The sequence below is a fragment of the Cervus elaphus genome, chromosome 5, assembly GCF_910594005.1.
Source record: "Cervus elaphus chromosome 5, mCerEla1.1, whole genome shotgun sequence".
In the NCBI taxonomy this organism is placed as follows: Eukaryota; Metazoa; Chordata; class Mammalia; order Artiodactyla; family Cervidae; genus Cervus; species Cervus elaphus.
Window position 1 is genome coordinate 53857922 of NC_057819.1, and position 22320 is coordinate 53880241.

The window sequence follows — 22320 nt, forward strand, 5'->3', positions numbered from 1 at the left end:
GATTGGTGATACTGTGCAGTCAGAACCAGAGCTTCCATCAAGGGGAACGCTGGAGTCAGGGACACGATCAAGGATATTCCTGAGTAATGGCAGGCAGTAAGTCTATGCTCTTCGTATGCTCTCTGTACACACACACTAAATGAAGTCAAATCCTGATTTTGCCACTTTTTAAAGATCCTCACTGAGCAAGGCTTGGTGAGATCCTCCATTTAGGTGACACCTAAAGATTTGACTTCAGGGCTACAAAGATTGATAGCAACAATTATGTGTTTTATGTGGGTGGGCTCACATGTGTCTTCATTTAAGAGCAGAGAATAACATAAAGCTGCATGGTTTAACTTAAATTTTCTGGTACCATAACTATTAATGATTTATCTCAGATGTTCCTTCAGGAGGTTTTATATCTCTCAAAGCAACATTCTTAAAAAATTTGTAATTGAAGTATAATGAAGTATCAGACCAGATTCATTGAGCCTGATTTTTCTTCTTGCTGATTTGCCTGGATAGAGGCTGGCAGTAGACTGCTGTCTAGAACAATTCTTTAGTGAGGCTATCCCACAGGTAGGAGGATTTTAATGGGAATCTGGTGTGGGGAATCCAAGGTTAGAAGTCAGGAATCCCATAAATTTGGGGAGTGCTGACTCGCCCAGGCAAACACTCTCAAAGTGATACCACATTTTTACCCGTACACGGTCCTATTCTTGTGTATGGTCAGGTCACCCAGCAAGGTTGTTCTCTTGCTCTCTGTGCAACCCTTGCTTGACCAGTGCCTGCTTCAACTACACTCTACTCACATAACTGACTTTCCTACATACTTGCCTCAGGCCCCAGCTAATTATTATTCTAACTTTATTTATTTATTTTGAGAAGGTGTAGGTTATATTTGGGTTTCCCCAGTGGCTCAGTGGTAAAGAATCTGCCTGCAATACAGAAGTCTCAAGAGATGTGGGTTTGATCCCTGGGTCAGGAAGATCCCCTGGAGGAGAGGGCCTGGCAACCTGCTCCAGTGTTCTCGCCTGGAGAATCCCATGGACAAGAGGAGCCTGTGGGCTACAGTCCATAGGGTCATAAAGAGTCAGACATGACTGAAGCGACTTAGCATGCACACATGCAAGTTACATTTATTTACTTATTTCAAACTTTGAACTTTCTATTTTTTATTGGGTTATAGCTGATTAACTGTTGGGGTAGTTTCAGGTATATGTATGAATGTTTAACTTTGGATCAGAACAGCTCTGCCATGATAGCTTAACAGCGGGTGGTAAGGGGTGTGCCCTCTGCTGGTTTCTCTGGTAACTGGTGAGCCAACCTGATGTCAGTTCCCTCTCTGACTGGTAACCTCCCTCTCCTCCTGGGAAAGAATCTGCTGCAGAGTGCTCCGCACACGGTGGGGTGTCACTCCAGGACCTTGGTCCAGGCATGTAAGCTCCCCTATCCATTAAACCGTTGATTTCTCTGTTGCTGACTCCGGGCCCTCTCTTCTGTCTTGAGGACTGGCAAGTACAGGGCTTGTAGGTCTGTGGGGTGCAGCCCAATATCCTCTTATTCATAAGAAAAGTTTTCATCCACTAATCCAGAAATCAGAGTATAACTTTGCTGCTATCTGACCTTGATTGTATTCAGATTCGGGTTCTGCACCTCCTTTGGGGTGTGACTTAGGCCAGAATGAAGGGGTGGGGCTGAGAAGTACATGTGGTTGTAGAGATATGAGTTAGTTTATGACTAGCCTTAGTGAGCAAAAATGCAGTGCAACTGGCTCAATGTGAATTTCAGAGAAACAGTGAATACTGTCTTTAGTATAAGTATGTCCCAAATATTGCATGGGATGTACATGTACTAAAAATGAAAATGGCTATTTATCTGACTTTCAAGTTTAACTGGGACCTGTGTATTTATCTGGTAGCCCTTATTTAGTCAGAACTTTAGTGGAAGAAGCTAAGGTCCTTAGCTTCATGAAAGGTTGCCAGTTTCTCTCTAGATACTTGTTGAGACTGTTGTTTTGCACAGCGCTATTTAGATAATGAGACGTAAAGGCAAAGGCGGTGTGCACCCAGTGTCCTGGGCCCAGCCTCACAGCAGCCTCTGATGGCCTGTCACCCTTTCTAAGACCTCCTTGGTATGCTGAGAAGGTGGCGGGGTCAGAAGTGGGCGTGTTTGCATTGATCTAGGAGTCTCTGATGGAGAAGGAAATGGCAACCCACTCCAGTATTCTTGCCTGGAGAATCCTGTGGACAGAGGAGCCTGGTGGGCTGCCGTCCATGGGGTCACACAGAGTCGGACCCGATTGAAGTGACTTAGCAGCAGCAGCAGGAGTCTCTGAGAGGAAAAGAATTAAGATTCTCCAGTGCCTGTTATTGGAGTTTTCACATAATTGAAGCCCGAATAATGGATTGTGATGGTCCTGACTGACATCTTTGTAAGGGAATAAATCACCATCCCACAATGTCTCTTGGGCATGGTGATTATTTTGAGCTAAAAACAAGCAAGACCTAAATGACTAAGGAAGAAACTTTGAACTTCCTCTTAACTGTCTAAAATATTGATAATTTACGTAGAGGATCTGTCCTGAAATATAACCTTCACATCTGCAGATAATAAGTGCTGGGTGTGGTGCAGGAAACTGGTCAGGGCCTAGCCATCAGATTCTGCCTGCCTCCAGTTGTCTCTATTGGGTCCTGCAAATGTCAGCTTGCCAAATATTTGTCTTCCCTCTCTTTGAAGTCTCAAACCACTGCCCCCAATATCCTCTTTTATTTTTAGCTGGAGATGGTGTTTAAGGGAAGGGTTTTGGCTCTTTTAGTGTGTCACTTGATTTTCCTGGGTTTCTTTCATTTATACATGTTACTAAACTTTTGTTTGATTTTCTCCTGTTTATCTGTCTCGCATCAATTGAAGGTTTGCATTTTCTTCACAAGAGTCCTTTCTGTGATGTTAGGTGGACTTCTTGGCACTCAGCAAATTCATCAAGAACGACAGGCCAAGCACCATCATCATCTTAGTTACCAAGATCAGCAAGGATTGTTCTATGTGAATTCTAATACATTGCACCTCTTATTATCCAAACTAGGATACTTAAAGTATAAAAGGGGAAGCTAAAAATAATCACCAGGCACTGATTTTCCATAAGAGGTATCAAATGGACTTTCCCTGGGGAAACTGGCATGTACTGGATTGGCACAAAAGTTCATTTGACTTTTTCCATACCATCTTGTACTTTCTCCCTAGACAGTCCTAGAAATTTTAACTTGATTGGTCTGCAGTGGGGCTTCCAAAGCTTGGCGGGAGATTCCCATGAGCACTTCCTTGTAAATCACTAACTAGCATCTTTGTGAAGTCTTTTGCACTATGTCCAGATTAGCCTCATGTCTTTTATACCCTGAAACCAGTAGTTGATGGTGGGTAAGCATCTAAATTCTGGATACTTGTGTTTCGTCCGTAGTTGGTGTTATCCACACTTTTTCTGAGCCCTCTTGCCACCCTTCCTGTTTCCTTCCTGTGACTCTACAGATCAGAAGGAAAAATCTTTTTTTTTGTGGCCATGTGCCACATGTAGGATCTTAGCTCCAAAGGCCAGGGAAATGCCATAGAAATGGCACCCTGTGCGTTGAAAGTATGGGATCTTAATCACTGAATGCCGAGGACGTCCCTACTGATCAGAAGGAAAAATCTAGAGGCAGGTTTTGCTTATTTTTCTCTTAAGAGAATCAATTCTCAAGCAGTCTCTCTGGAACCATGACCTACCACAGAGAAAGTAGATTGAAAAATGATTGTGCCCTCTGGGAAGAACTCGTTTATTCATTCCTGAATTCAGGTTGTGTTAGTGAACAGCGATTAACAGCACATCCAATTAAAGTCAGCACTACGACTTGTGTGTGAAATTGCTCAGCTGGTCACTAACCACAGCATCCCAGCACGTCCGGTTTGACCAGGGATGGCACCTAACTGCCAGCTCTTTCAGATGAGAGAAAATCCCATTTATTACTTAACTAGGAGTCAATCTGGTGACATGGGTCTTGTATATCACTTTTTATTGCCTTTTTATAAAAACCTGAACTAATTTGAAAAGTTCTGCAAATGATGTGGCGGTCAGAGTTACCCACCCCATACCCGTGGTCTCAGAAGGGATGCTCCTCAGTCATCCATGTGTCATACAATGTGATGTCGCTTATCTACTCAGACGTTATAAGATAAGGGTTGGCATGGGAACCCAGAGCAGCCATAGGCACAGCAGGAATAAAGACATGAGCCAATACAATTTCTTTTCTTTAGAGCTTCTCCTAAGGGCAGGGGGTGGGGGAGTGGGGAGGAGCAGAATTTGAAGGTTGGAATGTAAGGAAGAGTGGAGAGATTATGATTGACCTTTTGCAGCCCAAGGATATGAGTGGATCAGGAACTAAGAGAAAGCAGATATATGCTGCTGAGCACCAATACTGGTCTGCATGCTGTTATTTACCACTCTGGGATAAGCAAAGAGAAAGGGAGGAAGCTAAACTTTGGACTGTGAAGCACTTCAACATTATTGCGACTTCCAAACATAAGATTTTGTGTTTATCAAAATATTGGTCCATGACAGATTAGGGAGTGGTGGGTGGGAGGCGTTCCCTAACCATATAAGAGCTTGACCAGCCCTGGATTAGAAGCAGTGGGTTGTGATATAGGAAGAAAGAACCACTGCAGAAGCACAGAGTCATAGTCATGGGGCTGAGTTTTTTTTTTTTTTTTAATTTTTTATTTTATATTGGGGTAGAGCTAATTAACAATGTTGTGATAGTTTCAGGAGAACAGCAAAGGGACTCAGCCATACATGTACAGGTATCCATTCTTCCTAAACTCCGTCCCATCCAGGATGTCTCATTACATTGAGCAGAGTTCTCTGTGATACACAGTAGGTCGTTGTTGGTTACCAGTTTTAAATAGTACGTACATGTCTCTCTCAAACCCTATAACTATCTCTTCCCCTCTGGCAGCCAGAAGTTCATTCTCTCTGTCTGTGAGTCTCCTTCTGTTTTGTCAGTTTGTTTGCATAATTTCCCTTTAGATTCCACATATAAGGGATGTCATACGATATTTCTCCTTCTCTGTCTGACTGACTTCACTCAGTATGACAGTCCCTAGGTCCATCCATGTTGCTGCAGATGGCCTTATCTCATTCTTTTTAATGGTTGAGTAACAAGAGGAGAGTGAAAAACTTGGCTTAAAGCTCAACATTCAAAAAACTAAGATCATGGCATCCGGTCCCATCACTTCATGGCAAATAGATGGGGAAACAGTGGAAACAGTGGCTGACTTTATTTTTTTGGGCTCCAAAATCACTGCAGATGGTGATTGCAGCCATGAAATTAAAAGATGCTTACTCCTTGGAAGGAAAGTTATGACCAACCTAGACAGCATATTAAAAAGCAGAGACATTACTTTGCCAACAAAGGTCCATCTAGTCAAGGCTATGGTTTTTCCAGTAGTCATGTATGGATGTGAGAATTGGACTATAAAGAAAGCTGAGAGCCGAAGAATTGATGCTTTTGAAGTGTGGTGTTGGAGAAGACTCTTGAGAGTCCCTTGGACTGCAAGGAGGTTCAGCCAGTTCATCCTAAAGGAGATCAGTCCTGGGTGTTCATTGGAAGGACTGATGCTGAAGCTGAAACTCCAATACTTTGGCCACCTGATGCGAAGAGCTGACTCATTTGAAAAGACCCTGATGCTGGGAAAGACTGAAGGTTGGAGGAGAAGGGGACGACAAGAGGATGAGATGGTTGGATGGCATCACCGACTCAACAGACATGGGTTTGGGTAGACTCCGGGAGTTGGTGATGGACAGGGAGGCCTGGCGTGCTGCGGTTCATGGGGTCGCAAAGAGTCGGACACGACTGAGCGACTGAACTGAACTGAACTGAATATTCCTTTGTATAAATGTACCATATCCTCTTTATCCATTCCTCTGTCAGTGGACATTTAGGGTGTTTCCATGTCTTGGTTATTGTAAACACTGACACGATGAACAATAGGGTGCATGAATCTTTTTGGATCATGTTTTTCTTTGAATGTATGCCCAGGATTGGGATTGCAGAGTCATATGGCAGTTCTGTTTTTAGTTTTTTAAGGAACCTCCACATTGTTCTCCATAATGGCTATACCAATTTACATTCCTACCAGTAGGGTAGGGTGGTTCCCATCTTTCCAAACCTCTCCAGCATTTATTTGTGGATTTTTTGATGATAGTCATTCTGACCTGTGTGAGGTGATAGCTCAGTATAGTTTTGATTTGCATTTCCCTCATGATTAGCAGTGTTGAACATCTTTTCATGTGCCTCTTGGCCATTTGTATGTCTTCTTTGGAGAAATGTCTCTTTAGGTCTTCTGCCCATTTGTTGATTTGGTTGTTTTAATTCTGTTAAACATAAGCTGCTTGTAAATTTTGAGACTAATCTCTTGTTGGTCACATTATTTGCAAATATTTCTTCCTATCTGTGGGTTATCTTTTCATTTTGTTTATTTTTTCCTTTGCTGTGCAAAAGCTTTTGAGTTTAAGTAGGTCTGTGGGGTTGAGTTTTAATGAAGATTCATATAAGTAGCATTGCTGAAATGCTTTACCTGGATCATCCCACTGTCCTATCCTGTTCTTCTTGGGGTCTGGTTTATTGATGGGCTTTCTGACATTTGGGTAAATTTCTGTTCCTTGCAACTAGAGAACTGAAGAATGTTTTTAAAAAGCAAACAAAGAAAATATGTTTGAATTGTGTTGGGTGTTCTAATTTATTATATAAGAGGATTGAGAAATATCTTTTGATTTTTTCTTTTTGTGTTTTGAGTTGACATACCATTTTAGGTTAGAAATGCACAGTTTTCCAATTTATTGATTTAATGATGGAAGTGTTATATGGACTGGTGACCCCAGAGGAAGTCAGCTGGACAGCAGGGAGGAACTATATGGGCCCAGCACAGTCATTCAGGGCATAACATGAGTTTGTAGTTGATCTTGCTCTGACACTGACTCCTGGGGGATCTATGTCCTCTGGATGATATTGCAAATCTGAACAAAGTTATCATCAAATAATTCTGCTGGGAGTTTCTTCCTCTTTGCTTGCCAAAAAAAGGGTGGAGTCCGTGGAAGGCTAGGAGTTTTTCTCCTTATCAGAGACATGAATGCAGGGGACACTGAACTCCAGGAAACTGTAAGGGAGACCTAATACCACAGCAGTATTTGTGGGGTGGTTTGCAAAGGTTCACCTTTTCACGGAGGAGGTGAGTGATTGTGGACTACAATCTAGAAAGACAGTGAATGCAACCTCTAAAGCATGGAGATGACAGAGATGCAGGTAGGAGCGAAAATTATAAGTGAGGCAATTCTACACATCTTCCTATTCTTTGAACCAAAAAAATCGGAGACATTCAAAAAGACCCCAAGTAGGAGGAAGGGCTGACATCCTCTTATTTTTCAGGCAGTACTCTTGATCTGTTCTGTCCACAGAATGTTGTAACTCAGGAACCAGCTATATCATATTGGTGATTTCGTTTGGGGGACAGCAGAATATACAGACTCAGCCAGAAAGAAGGGAGTTTGGGAAGTCTTAGCTGTGGGTGTGAGGATAAAGTTAGGGAGGTAGACTGGGGCATCAATAATTGAGAATCACAGATGCTAGACTCAGCAGCCTGAATTTATCCTATAGGTTAGAGGAGCCACTGATGATTACAACAAAGTAGAATAATTAGTGGAAGGGCAATTATACAATATAGATTTAGGTTGATCCTAGAGCAGTGTGTGGGAAGGTTTATACAGAGGGGATCTGGTGTGAAGTCTTACCAGATTCTCCAAGCCTCTCCAGCATTTATTTGTGGATTTTTTGATGATCGTCATTCTGACCTGTGTGAGGTGATAGCTCAGTGTAGTTTTGATTTGCATTTCCCTCATGATTAGCAGTGTTGAACATCTTTTCATGTGCCTCTTGGCCATTTGTATGTCTTCTTTGGAGAAATGTCTCTTTAGGTCTTCTGCCCATTTGTTGATTTGGTTGTTTTAATTCTGTTAAACATAAGCTGCTTGTAAATTTTGAGACTAATCTCTTGTTGGTCACATCATTTGCAAATATTTCTTCCTATCTGTGGGTTATCTTTTCATTTTGTTTATTTTTTCCTTTGCTGTGCAAAAGCTTTTGCTCCCAAAACAAATGGGAGGGAGCCTTAATCAGGAACGTGAGAGAGAGAAAGCTAAGGAATGGATGTGAGAGACATTAAGAAACCAAATATTGATAAGATGGAGGATTTGTTATGTATCTATATGAATAACTTAATCACTTTAATCTCTTGTGCTTCCTCTAATTGTTATTTGCAATATATATTAAGCTACAATTCAGTTAGTTAATATAAAGAGTGAGTTAAATAGATCTCAGCATATCCTTCAAGAGTTCTAAATATCAGCAGGCAATCACAATCTCATTGAAAAAAATTAATTTATTGGGAAACATCAGATTAAAATAGTAGACATTCTGAGTTATAAAATGTTTTAAAAGAAATGTAGTCTTTTTTTTAATTTATTTTTATTAGTTGGAGGCTAATTACTTTACAATATAGTAGTGGTTTTTGTCATACATTGACATGAATCAGCCATGGATTTACATGTGTTCCCCATCCCCATCCCCCCTCCCACCTCCCTCTCTACCCAAATAAAACCACCCCTTCATTCCAATGGCCCTTGTACACCTCTGTTTTCTTTTTGTCATAGCATTTATCACCCCATATGTATTAGGTTTATCATGTATTACCTGCCTCCTGCTGTAAGAAAGTAAGCTCCTTAAAGTTATGTATAAAAAAAAAAAAAGAAATGTAGTCTTATTGCCTTCAAACTTAAATCTAGGTGTCCTAGGATAATATTACACCAAAGAGGTTTTATTTTAATTAACAGCTAAATTTTTTATGATGAATATTAATCTTAATATGTAATGTTCTTCTAAGTAATATTTTAAAATCATAATTTTGTAAACCCTTTCTAGACAATTAACAATTTTGGATAAACTTGATCTTCATTTAAAAGGGTCTTAAGAAATAAGTAAGTATATTTTATGCAAGAGTAAGGTTGGAGAAGGAAATGGCAATCCACTCCAGTGTTCTTGCCTGGAGAATCCCAGGGACGGGGGAGCCTGGTGGGCTGCCGTCTATGGGGTCGCTAGGAGTCGAACATGACTGAGCGACTTCACTTTCATTTTTCACTTTCATGCATTGGAGAAGGAAATGGCAACCCACTCCAGTGTTCTTGCCTGGAGAATCCCAGGGACGGGGGAGCCTGGTGGGCTGCCGTCTGTGGGGTCGCACAGGGTCGGACATGACTGATGTGACTTAGCAGCAGCAGCAGTGTGTGTGTGTATACACACTGGTTCTAGCTTCTCTTCTTTTTTACATTGGTTATTAGTCTTTTTCTTATTTTCAACCTTTCAGCATCTGAAAGTTGAATTAAATCTGAAAGTTGAATCAGGTGTTTGAGGTCTCTCTGAAAGAAGGGCAGAGGTGGAAATCCTCTAAGGTATACTTTTAAGGATAATTGGAAGAATGCTTTCTAGAACTTCTTCCATCTTCAAAAGAGTTAGTTGCTCAGTCATGTGAGACTCTTTGCAACCACATGGACTGTAGCCCACCAGCCTCCTCTGTTGATGGGATTTCCCAGGCAAGTATACTGGAGTAGGTTGCCATTTCCTTTTTCATCCATCCTCAAATGTGTTGCTATTTACCATTCCAAAATGAGAGGCAATTTCTTTAAATTTCTTACTCTCCAAGGCTAATAGAAGTAGGTATATGGTAACACTAAACTCTCCATCAGTTGTTTGTGAATCATTTTAGGTGCTTTGTTTTTATTTGTAGGGTAGTGAAGTGGGGTGCTTACCTTGAAGAGAGATAGGAACACCTTGGAAGGAGAAAAAACTGCCTTGCATGGGCAGAAGAGTCTCCCTAAGCATGTAGTCAACTTCATAATTTGTGCATTTGATGGCAGTTATTTTACTTATCAAAGTGTCAACCCTTCCTGATTTTCAGGTGCAACTAGTATCTAATCTATCTCAGTTTAGATTTACATTAAAGATGACAAGGTGAAGCTTAGATGTTACAGATTTCCTGTGCCTATAATCTTCTAAATCTTCCATACTGTATATAATCACACCAATTCTTTTAAAATTATGACCTGAGCAGGGGAAAAAGAAATCTGAAAAAGAGTCATGGAACACAATGGACAGTAGATTTAGGCACAGTTTTTAGAGCTTAGACTGACACCCAACTAAGGAGAAGTCACCAGCTCCAGAGTATGGAGCCCTCACGACAGATATTTAGAAGGATTTCAACGTTTCTATGGACCAGTGTCTGCTGCCTTCTTCCTATTATTCTCTTTTCTCCATGGGACCATTTATGGTCGTTATTCTGTCTGAATTTGACCCACTGTATATTGACCATGTGTGGGTCAGTTAACATATAACTTAGTTCCTAGGCTTCTGGATCAAGAGGAGCTACATCTGTGCATGTGTGAAGATAATCACAAGATTTAGACCTTGACCCCAATGTCATATTGGTTTGTCTCTCTTGAGAGAGGCGATGAATATATTTTGTATGTAGGGGGAGAGAAATACACATTTGGGATCAAAAGGGAAGACTGTGGTTGACTGTATTATTGTCCTCAAATATTTATTGCCTTTTGGGGGGAGGTTTATGCCTCCCCATTCCATCTATATCAGGCTTGGTCATGTTACTTGGTTTGAACAAGGAAATATGAGTAGAAACAGGAAGCTATTTCCTCCTCTCAGGAAATAGTTTCTTCAACAGCTTATGTCCCAGGACAAAAAGATCTGTGATAGATTGGGTCATGAGGTAGGAAGCATATGTAACAATCTTTTCTTGTTATATGTTCCTAAGACTATGGGTTCATTTGTTATTGCTGCAGAAGTTAGCTACGTTGATTGAGTCTGTCTCTTTTTCTCTATATTTTGATTTTTTAAGGCAACATTTTGATCATAGGGCATCCTGTATTTTTCCTCCTAACTTTAATTTGAAACATTTAAGAAAATTCAGCAGTGATCTTCAAAATATAAAGACAAATCAATTTTTTATTCTTAAAATCAGCTGAAAAGTTAGGTGCATGAATGTACATGGACAAACAAAGGTGCTCTGAAAGAGACGTTGGCAGTCATTTGGGGTTTTTCCCCTTCACTTTTTCCAGATGGTTGGATTTATATCATGGCTTCATGCGTTAATTAAAATTAGTCTAATTTAAAAGAATGATAAAACTCTAGTTGGTTTTTCAAAGCACTTCTGACTTCTAATGCATTCTTTTATTACTTGTGTTCCAATAATTAAGATTTGTCACCCAAAATGGTGGGCAGCACAGAGAACTTGAACATTCTTCCTCCAGTTCTTGTTAGTCTTATTTTTTTTCTCTTTCTTAAAATAAGAGAAAATCTACTTATTGACTTAAAAGGACTAAGAAAAATATATTTACAGAAATATCAATAGATGAAGCACATGTGCTTTAAAAAAATCTGTTATATGACTTTTAATGGTTTCTTAAATTTATATTTAAACATTAATGAAGCTGACATTTCTGTGGCCTTTGAACTAGGCTCTGGCTTTCCAGGAAAAGTAACTCAGATCGGGCTACTTATGGCAATTAAATGACTTAGAGAAAGGCTTTTAACAATTCAGAGCCTGTCAAACTAAAGACATCATCTAAATGTTTTTGAAAAGATTTTAATTTTACTATTCCTGTCCATGTGGGAAAATAAAGTTCATGGAAGAAATGCCATTATTGTGTGTCTTATTTTAAATTTACACAAAAATTCTGTCAGACCTTCTGTAAGCTCCCTCGTCAAAACGAAGTTTGAGAACTGGGAATTATTCCTTAAAGAAGAATCAATCAGAAAAATATGTGAATTTATATTTCTTCAGAATATAATTCAATACATAATTGCTCACTCAATAATTTACTTATTGACTTTTATTTTTAAGCATCTACATCATATATAACAGTATAGACAAATGCAAGAAAAAGCAAAATTTAATGTGATTAGAAATAGCTTCATGTAAGTCAGTTTCCTTTCGATAATTTTAGGACAGATAAGTGAATTTCAATTTTTTTTGGTAACAGTAGCTCTTCATTCCAAAGTGTTGATGACTCTGTCTCTTAACTTGCTCTGAAAGGCATGTTATCTTGGCTTTGGATTTAATTTTATGAAGTGATGTTTCCTAGCTTCATAATAAACACTTTGTTTCCAAGGGACTCAATCAAAAAGGATAGTATATATTCCTGTTTCAGTTCCTAAAAATTCCTTTAGATGTCTCCGTTTCGTGTCTCATCAGAATCAATACTATAGGCCACTGGGAAAGACATTGCCTGAAGCTGGCTTTCTAACAAGTTGAATTTGTCCTTTAAGGACAAACATGGCTCATTGAAAAACAATTTAACAAAGTTAATGAAAGAAAAATATGGATGATGACATGGAGATACATCATTACTACTTCATAATATTTATAAGCCAAAAAATCATCTTTATTGTGAAGATGGCCATTTTTACTTAGCTTGCAGGCATTTCTGTTGCATAATTCAATTTTAATAATCTTTGGTTTTATAGTACAACCTGTATTTTTATTAGTGGATAGCCATTCAAGCTGAAATAACAAAAAATAGATCTACAGAGCTCTTTATCCTATGACTTATCTTTTTAAAGGATATAAAATATTGAAATGACTCTCCTTTATTACACATGTGTGCAACACATCTCTTAGAAATTTAAACATTCTAGGAAACAGTGATGTGTTTGGGAAGGGAAAAAGGCCTCTGAAAATGTTGTTAGACTTGTAGTTAAATGTGGATTAAGTACACTTACTTTATCTTCTTTCTTTACCAAATCCCAACTAAAATGATATTAAAGCAATAAAAAGATGCTTGATTCAAAAAACAAGGAGAACATGAGATTTTTAAAACAGTCACCAAAATATTGGTAGATGGAAGAACAAAGTGGAGACAGCTAAAAGGCCAATACCTACAGATGGAGGGCAACAAGAATCTGGTCACAGAGCTCCAGAAGGCTCTAAGGACCTCGGAAGGAAAAAGTTGTGGGGAAGGCAAAATCAAAAGGCTTGATGAAAGTTGTGTATAAAGAGCATTTTATTCCTTGCAACACTGCCCACAATGCTGGTGAGCCCATCAACTACTCCTTCCCCAAGCCTTTGTAAAAGATAGGAGATATGTTTCCTGGAAAAACTGAACCTAAGAAAGTTTGAATTTGGGGACATCAGAAATAGTAGAATAAAAAATGTGGTAATAGAGGGATAAAGAGGATGTAAGTGAACATCTAAATGTTATGTAATAATTAAGGCTTTGGTCTTCTCCCCTCCTTCAGCAGGCAAAATGTGGGCAGTGGTGGTTTAGATCAAATAAGCAGATACTGGCAGATTTCTTTCCAAAGAATTTGATTGGCTAAAGAGCAAACAAATCTGCATTTTTCTGACATTTCTGCTTTAGAAAAGTGATGAAGCCAAGTGGGATGGTCTGCCACTCAAAATGTGACTGTATAACCAACGACCACTGGAAATATGAAGAAAGCATCTCATATGAAAGTTAAACATGAGAACAAGATGAAAGGAACTCAGAAGAAATAAAGTCAATGTAGAAGCAGATAAAAAATGATAAGATAAAGAATCATTAATATTCTTAGGGACTCAGGGAATATATTTTATCTTTGAAGCAATAATAGGAAGTTATAAAAATTTCAAAGAATAAGAAAGTCATAAGAAGTAAAAATATTTTTAGCAGAAGTAAAAAGTTTGATAGAAGTATGAAAGATAAAGTGAGGATATTTGCAAAAATTAGAACAAAAAGTGAAAGATAAAGCAAATAGAAGATTTTTAATTAGTGGAACAATCAAAGGCAAAACGTTTAACTACTAGGCCTTTGAGAAAAAGAACAAAAATAAAAAACAAAGATAGGGGGGAAAAACCTTAAAGAAAAACTATGAGAAGATTTCTGAGTATTTAAAGCAAAGAATTTCTAGGCCCAGAGAGTCTTGTGACTCTTCAGAAATGAGTAATAATAAAATGAACACCAACAAACAATATCATGACTTTCCGGAACCTTAAGTATCTGAAGTGGAAGTGTTAGTTGTGTAGTGTAGTTAGTAGTATAGTGCTCTATACCGTCCAACTCTCTGTGACTCCATGGACTGTAGCCCACCAGGCTCCTCTGTCCATGGAGTTTTCCAGGCAAGAATACTGGAGTGGGTAGTCTTTCCCTTCTCCAGAGGATCTTCCCAACCCAGGGATTGAACACAGGTCTCCTGCATTGCAGGCAGATTCTTTACCATCTGAGCCAAGAGGATCCTAAAAGCAGTCAGACAGACTTGAAAGTTGGTCATCAGACAATGGGCAGTTCCTTCAAAATCCTGAGGCAAGACGAATTACAATCTATAATTCCATACTTAGCCAAGTTATCAATCAACTGTGAATGCAGAGTATTATTTTTAGATGTGTAGGACCTCAAAAAATGGCTCTTCTGTGTACTGTCTGTCAGTACATTACCAAGAGAATGTGCTCCACTTAAAAGAGAAATCAGTAGTATGTTATATATGAAACTTGTTAAGGAAGTAAATCCTTCTTCACAAGAAAAACAATTTTTTTCTATTTCTATTTCTTTTATTTTCTGTCTGTGTGAATGATTTGTTGATTTGTTGTCATTGTTCAGTGGCTCAGTCGTGTCTGACTTTTTGCAACCCCAGGAATTGCAGCAGGCCAGGCTTCCCTGTCCTTCACCATCTCCCAGAGCTTGCTCAAATTCATGTCCATTGAGTCTGTGATGCCATCCAGCCATCTCATCCTCTGTCATCCCCTTCTCCTCCTGCCTTCAATCTTTCCCAGCATCAGGGTCTTTCCAACTAGTTGGCTCTTCGTGTCAGGTGGCCAAAGTATTGAAGCTTCAGTTTCAGCATTAGTCTTTCCAATGGATATTCTGGGCTGATTTCCTTTAGGATAGACTGGTTTGATCTCTTTGCTGTCCACAGGACTCTCGAGAGTCTTCTCTAGCACCACAATTCAAATGCATCCATTCTTCGGCACTCAACCTTCTTTATGGTCCAACTCTCACATCCGTACACGACTATTAGAAAAACCGTAGCTTTGACTATATGGACCTTTGTTGGCATAATGATGTCTCTGCTTTATAATATGCTGTCTAGGTTTGTCATAGCGTTTCTTCCAAGCTGATGTAAGATGATGCATGTTCACTAAACTTGTGGCCGTCATTTCATGATACATGTAAGTCAAATCATCATGCCTACACCTTAAACTTATACAGTACTGTTTGTTAATTATATCTCAGTAAATCTGGAAGAAAAAAAAGGAAGGGTCACACAGAAAGGAAGGAAGCCCATGGATCTGGAGCAAAGGACTACAAAACAGAAGTGAGGTGAAAGGCCTGTCTAGGTGATGGTGAAGGGAAGTCCCAGCATGAGAAAACTAAGTCAGAAAAAGAAAATTAGCCCAGAGGCCTTCAAGAGGTTGGCTTCTAAAGCATTTAAAAACAGAACTGATATATTACCAGCTGTGCCTTTGACAGTAAATTATGCTTTGACCAAGTGCAAGTCAGGGATGTAATCAAAACAATATTCTTGTCTTCCATTGTCCCTTTACAGTTTTTTTCAGTGTCTTCTGGATAAATTCCCAGAAGTCCACATTGCTAACTGGCTCACTCTTAGAAGATAAAAAGTTCTAGAGGCAGTAACAAATTTGGAAAATGTCAGTGATGGGCATCACCATGTGCTTTCAACAAAGCCTTATTAGAAAGAAATGATCTCAGGAAAGAATTGGTAATTTGAAAGCAGAAATGAAAGCAATTAGAGAAAGACCAGAAATTTTTTTATTTTTAAGTTTTTTACAAGTTCCCCGAGTTTGTAAATCACTTTTTTCTCCTTCTCTTTTTGCACAAAGATAGATTGCATTTCCCAGCCTGTCTTGCAGAGAATTCATATGAATGGGTTCTGCCCAAAGGAATGTAAGAAGAAATGATTTATGGTACTTTGGGGACTGGGTCCTAAAAATTTCCAATGTAAGAAGATTTGCATTCTTTCCCTTTCCATCTGACTCATGGAGAAATAAACTTGGTGGCCCTGGAAGCCATATGTTAGTGATAGTGGACCCAGAAAGTGGAAAGAAATTGGGTCTCTGAACCATTGCTTGTTGCTTGGAGCAGAGCTCCCTGCCAATCAAGAACAGACATCTCATGTGGTCAAAAAATAAACTTTTGTTGTCCTGCTATAGCCAAAAAAATTAGCAAAACTATCCTCTGGAGACTTGTAAGTGACCATATATCTACTCAGCTCATAGTTTTAGGGAAGGTTTGGAAAATGTCAGAGTGGACGTCATCATGTGCTTTCAGCAAAGTCATATTAGAAAGAAATGATCTCAGGAAAGAATTGGTAATTTGAAAGCAGAAATGAAAGTGATTAGAGAAAGACCAGAAATTTTTTAGTTTTTAATTTTAACACCAAAAACATTTTGTATTGGGGTATGACCGATTAGCAATGTTGTGATAGTTTCAGGTAAAAGACCAGAAATCTGAGCTCTTGAATTTTAGACTTTTGATTTTAAATATACTCTCAATGTATAAATTGGAGTATTTGTTCCCAGACAATAACTAAGACTGCCTTTGGTTTAACATTCAGTCTCCATTCCCTACCTGGGGAGGATCTGCTGCTTTCGTGGGAAAAGAGCCAGTGTTTTTACTACCCTTTCTGCCCACCTATCTGCCATTTTTGAGCTATTATTACTGATGCTGTGGCTTATGGGAATGGAGTTCAGTGGGAGGGAGGGAATAGGGGGCAGAGAATTCCATACCTGCCCTGGTTTATTGTAAGACTGGCAGATGTTTGGAGCCAGTTTTCCCCTTTTAGCTGCTTTGGGGGTTCTGCAGTGTAGGTATGCCTCTTGAGCTTGTCTACTCAGCCTTGAGTTTAGGGAACCACTTCCTACTGTCTCTTCCTGTTAGAAGTAAACTACCCCTTACCAATAGTCCTCTTGATCAGAGCTACAAATGGTTCGAGGCCAGCTCTTTCCATGAGTTCTACATCTCCTCCACCAAAAATACTTTATTGCCCTAACAGCTCATCAGCTACCCCTCTTGCCTTTCATTAAAGCTTGCTCCTTGGAAGAAAAGCTATGACAAACCTAAATAGCATATTAAAATGTAGAGACATCACTTTGTCAACAAAGGTCCAGAGAGTCAAAACTGTGGTTTTTCCAGTCATCATGGACAGATATGAGAGTTAGACCATAAGAAAGGCTGAACACCGAAGAATGCTTTTGAACTGTGGTGCTAGAGAAGACTCTTAAGAGTCCGTTGGACAGCAAGGAGATCAAACCAGTCAATCCTAAAGGAGATCAACCCAAATATTCATTGGGAGAACTGATGCTGAAGCTCCAATACTTTGGCCACCTGATGTGAAGAGCTGACTTGGAAAAGACTGTGATGCTGGGAAAGATTGAGGGCAGGAGGAGGAGGGGATGACAGAGGATGAGATAGTTGGATGGCATCACTGACTCAATGGACATGAGTTTGAGCAAACTCCAGGGAAATGGTGAAGGACAGGAAAGCCTGGCATGCCACAGTCCATGGGGTCACAGAGAGTCAGACATGACTGAGCAACTGAACTAAACTGAAATCTTTCAGATCCCTGTACCCATCTCTCCCACTCCGTGGAACAAAGCTTGAACTCTCTAAGTTGTCCTAGTGAAGCCCTTTTTGTGAAGGTTAATATCCCACCCTTTCCCCTTGGAGAAAGTGAAACTCATAGCCTAACATCCTGAGTGTGCATATGCATGCATAGACAGACAGACAGACAGACAGACAGACAGACAGACAGACACACACACACACACACACACACACACACACACACATGTACACACCCCTCTTTGCAAATCATATCATCATCTCCAATCTCTTGCCCCTTTTTATATTCTCCTGTGGTTTGGGTATGGCCTGACTGGTTCTTTGATACCCCTTTTAAACATCTGCATTTTTGTTTGACACTTCCCTTTGAAATTTCATATATACTATTAACATATTGCTGTGACTTAGCTGGAATATCCATTTTAGACTGTTAGACTGTATTAAAAAAAAAACAAAACTTTTGTACTTCTGTTGGAAGATTGTGGGAAAGAATTAGTTATAAGCACACACATACACAGAAAACAAATACACAATAGGGATACTAAAAATTAATCAGTTTTAAATTACACACAAAACTAAAAGTTTTATAAGAAAAGAAACTATCTGCCATTTCCAAAACCACACGACCTACCGGTCTCACTATGGCAAGCTACTCCTCACCGTTCAATGAATACAAGCAGTGGGGATGGAACATCTTAGTTTTAAGTATTCTTGGCAAATCAACTTCCTCTCTATAGAAGCATGAAGGTAATGTTTCCAGAGATGCCTTTTTCCACATCAGATTGCCCATTCTAAAATACTAAAAACAGCTAAACAAAATGCATTCATTCATGTAACTGGTATCTTTTCCTTAAAAGTTTGGTCATGGTTAATGGACTCTTTGTCCATTCCATTTCTGAAGTTAGAACCCTCAACTTCAGTCCTTCTGTCTGGGTCATTCTTCCTGACATCTCATCATTTACTGCTGCTGCTGCTGCTGCGAAGTCACTTTAGTCGTGTCTGACTCTGTGCGACCCCACAGACAGCAGCCCACCAGGCTCCCCCGTCCCTGGGATTCTCCAGGCAAGTACACTGGAGTGGGTTGCCATTTCCTTCTCCAATGCATGAAAGTGAAAAGTGAAAGTGAAGTTGCTCAGTCATGTCCGACTCCTAGCGACCCCATGGACTGCAGCCCACCAGGCCCCTCTGTCCATGGGATTTTCCAGGCAAGAGTACTGGAGCGGGTTACCACTGCCTTCTCCACATCATTTCACTAAATATATTCAATTCTATGTTGGTGCAATGGCTGACATCCTAGGACACAAGAACATTAGGAGTGATGTGGCCAGATTGTTACCCTAACTCTGAAATATCTCATAAGGAAAATGTGAGAAAATAATAAGCACAAGTAAGGAAGTTTACATCTAACTGGGATAAAACATTTTCAAAAGATGTGATTGACAAGGGCTTACTTCCCAAAATATACAAACAGCTTATACAACTCAATAACAAGAAAATTCATATCAATGTATGACAAAACCCACTGAAATGTTGTGAAGTAATTAGCCTCCAACTAATTAAAAAAAAAAAAAAAGTGGGCAGAAGACCTAAAAGACTTCTCCAAAGATGGCATGTAGACAGCCATTAGGCACGTGAAAAACTGCTCATCATCGATAATTATCAGAGAGATGCAAATGAAAACTACAGTGAGGTGTCACCTCTCACCAGTCAGAATGGCCATCATCAAGAAGTCTACGAATAAATGCTGGAGAAAGTGTGGAGAAGGGAATCCTCCTACACTGAGGGAATGTAAGTTGGTACAGCCACTATGGAGAACAGTATGGAGGTTCATTAAAAAACTAAAAACAGAGTTACCATATGATCCAACAATATCACCCATGGGCATATATCTGGAGACAGGACCAATTCAAAAAGATACAGGCACCCCTACGTTCATGGCAGCACTATTTACAATAGCCAAGACATGGAAGCAACCTAAATGTCTATGGACAGATCAATGGATAAAGAAGATATGGTATATATACAGTGGAGTAGTATTCAGCCATTTTCCTTCTCCAGGGGATCTTCCCAACCCAGGGATTGAACCCAGGTCTCCCACATTGCAGGTGGATTCTTTACCAGTTGAGCCACAAGGGAAGCCCAAGAATACTGGAGTGGGTAGCCTATCCCTTCTCCACCGAATCTTCCCGACCCGTGAATCAAACCGGGTGGGGTCTCCTGCATTGTGGGTGGATTCTTTACCAACTGGGCTATCAGGGAAGCCCTTTATTCAGCCATAAAAAGAATGAAACAGTGCCATTTGCAGCAACATGTATGGACCTAGAGAATATCATACTAAGTGAAGTGAGTAGAGAGACTTATCATATGATATCAGTTATATGTGAGATCTGGGCTTCCCTGGTGGCTCAGCGGTAAAAGAATCTGCCTGCAATGCAGGAGACATGATTTTGACCCCTGGGTTGGGAAAATCCCCTGGAGAAGGAAATGGCAACCCACTCCAGTATTCTTGCCTAGGAAATCCCAGGGACAGAGGGGCTTTGCTACAGTCCATGGAGTTGCAAAGAGTCGGACACAGCTTAGCAACTAAACAACAACAACAATATGTGAAATCTAAAGGATGATACCAAAAAACTTATTTACCAAATAGAAACAGACTCACAGCCATAGAAAACAAACTTATGATTACCAAAATGGAAAGGAGGAAAGGCTAAATTAAGAGTTTGGGATTAGTAGAAACAAACTACTATATATGTAGATACAAACTACTATATTTAAAACATATATAGTATATATAATAAGATATATATAAATATATAGAAAATATATATAGAAAATATATATATAATATAAAATATATATAATAAAAATATATGTAGTATATATAAAATATACTATAGATAAACAACAAGGTCCTACTATATAGCATAGGAAACTATATTCAATATCTTGTAATAATCTGTAATGGAAAAGAATATGAAAAGAATGTATATACATATATATGTAAAACTGAGTCACTTTGCTATACATCAGAACCAAACACAACATTGTAAATCAACTATTGAGCTTGTGCCTGCAATGCGGGAGATCTGGGTTTGATCCCTGAGTTGGGAAGATCCCCTGGAGAAGGGAACAGCTACCCACTCCAGTATTCTGGCCTAGAGAATTCCGTGGACTTCCCCATAGCATAGGGGTAGTCCATGGGGTTAGCAAAGAGTTGGACATGACTGAGTGACTTTCACTTCACTTCACTTCACTTAGTCGCTTAATCGTGTCCATGTCCAACTCTTTGCGAGCCCATGGACTGCCAGGCACCTCTGTCCATGGGATTCTCCAGGCAAGAATACTGGAGTGGGTTGCCATGCCCTCCTCAAGGGGATCTTCCCAACCCAGGGGTCAAATTCAGGTCTCCCACAGTGCAGGTGCATTCTTTACTGTCTGAGCCACTAGGAAAGCCCAAGAATACTGAAGTGGGTAGCCTATCCCTTCTCTAGGAGATCTTCCCGACCCTGGAATCAAATAAAATCTGCCTGCTTTGCAGGCAGAATCTTTACCAGCTGAGCTACCAGGGATAAATCAACTATACTCCAATAGAAAAAGAAAAACTATGTTGATAAATGTTCCCTGTCTTTTTCATCTGCAGAAAATACTTATTTTGCAGGTTAGGGTTTTCTATCAGTTGGAATAAAGGATTACTATTACTGTTTTCTCAACTCACACAGGTGGAATTATTTGTCCCATTTTCTGTGATTACGCTGCTGTTAATAGCACATTCTGTATTGTAATTGGTGTGTTAAGTGGCCTCTTTCATACTGTAAGAGAGAACTCCTTATGGTTAAGGATCTTACTTTTGTGCCCCCATGTCTAAGAACAATGCCTAGGACAAAGGACTCAATAAATACTGAATGGATGAGTAAATAATTGAATGAAAAAGTGAAGGAAAACTAGGATAAAATCAAATATGATTTCCTTTTGTCAACATTTTAAATCTTATTATAATTGTTGTACGTGTCTGTCTCCTCCTTTTGATTGTGAGTCTTAAAGAGTATTAATTTTTTTTTTTGCTTAATCCACTAGCTTCAGCATTTAACATTGTACCTGGAACCCAAAATGTATAGTTGCTCAGTGAATGTTCATGAAATGAAAACATGAATGCACTAATTTATGAGATGTACAAGATAAGCACCCTGTGTAGTCGGTGTCTCATGCTTTTGTTATGCCAACTCTTGTCCTCATTTTTTAAAACTCAAATCTGTAGCTGAAATCCTAGAAAATGACCCATGGGTGTACCTTCTCTACTATCACCTTCTAAAATACTAATTTTTTTCAAAGATAGTGTTTGTTTTTTCTTTTTTCCTCTTCTTCTCTTATCTCTTCTTTAACTCAGATCTTTAATGAAGACCATGTTAACAAGTGGTGTCAGGATAAGTCTTTTATAGAACTGATACTTTGATTTATAAGCACCGTCTTCTTTGTTCAGTTAATGCTATTTGTGTTGGATGAGTTAATGAAAATGCCCGAGGCAGACAGATAAAAGTACTATAGAGCAAAGTTGTTACATGGTTTTCCTTCCTGAATAAGACTTATTGCAGAATGTCCCTGGCCTTAAGTAAAAATAGATCTAATATTAGCATTTT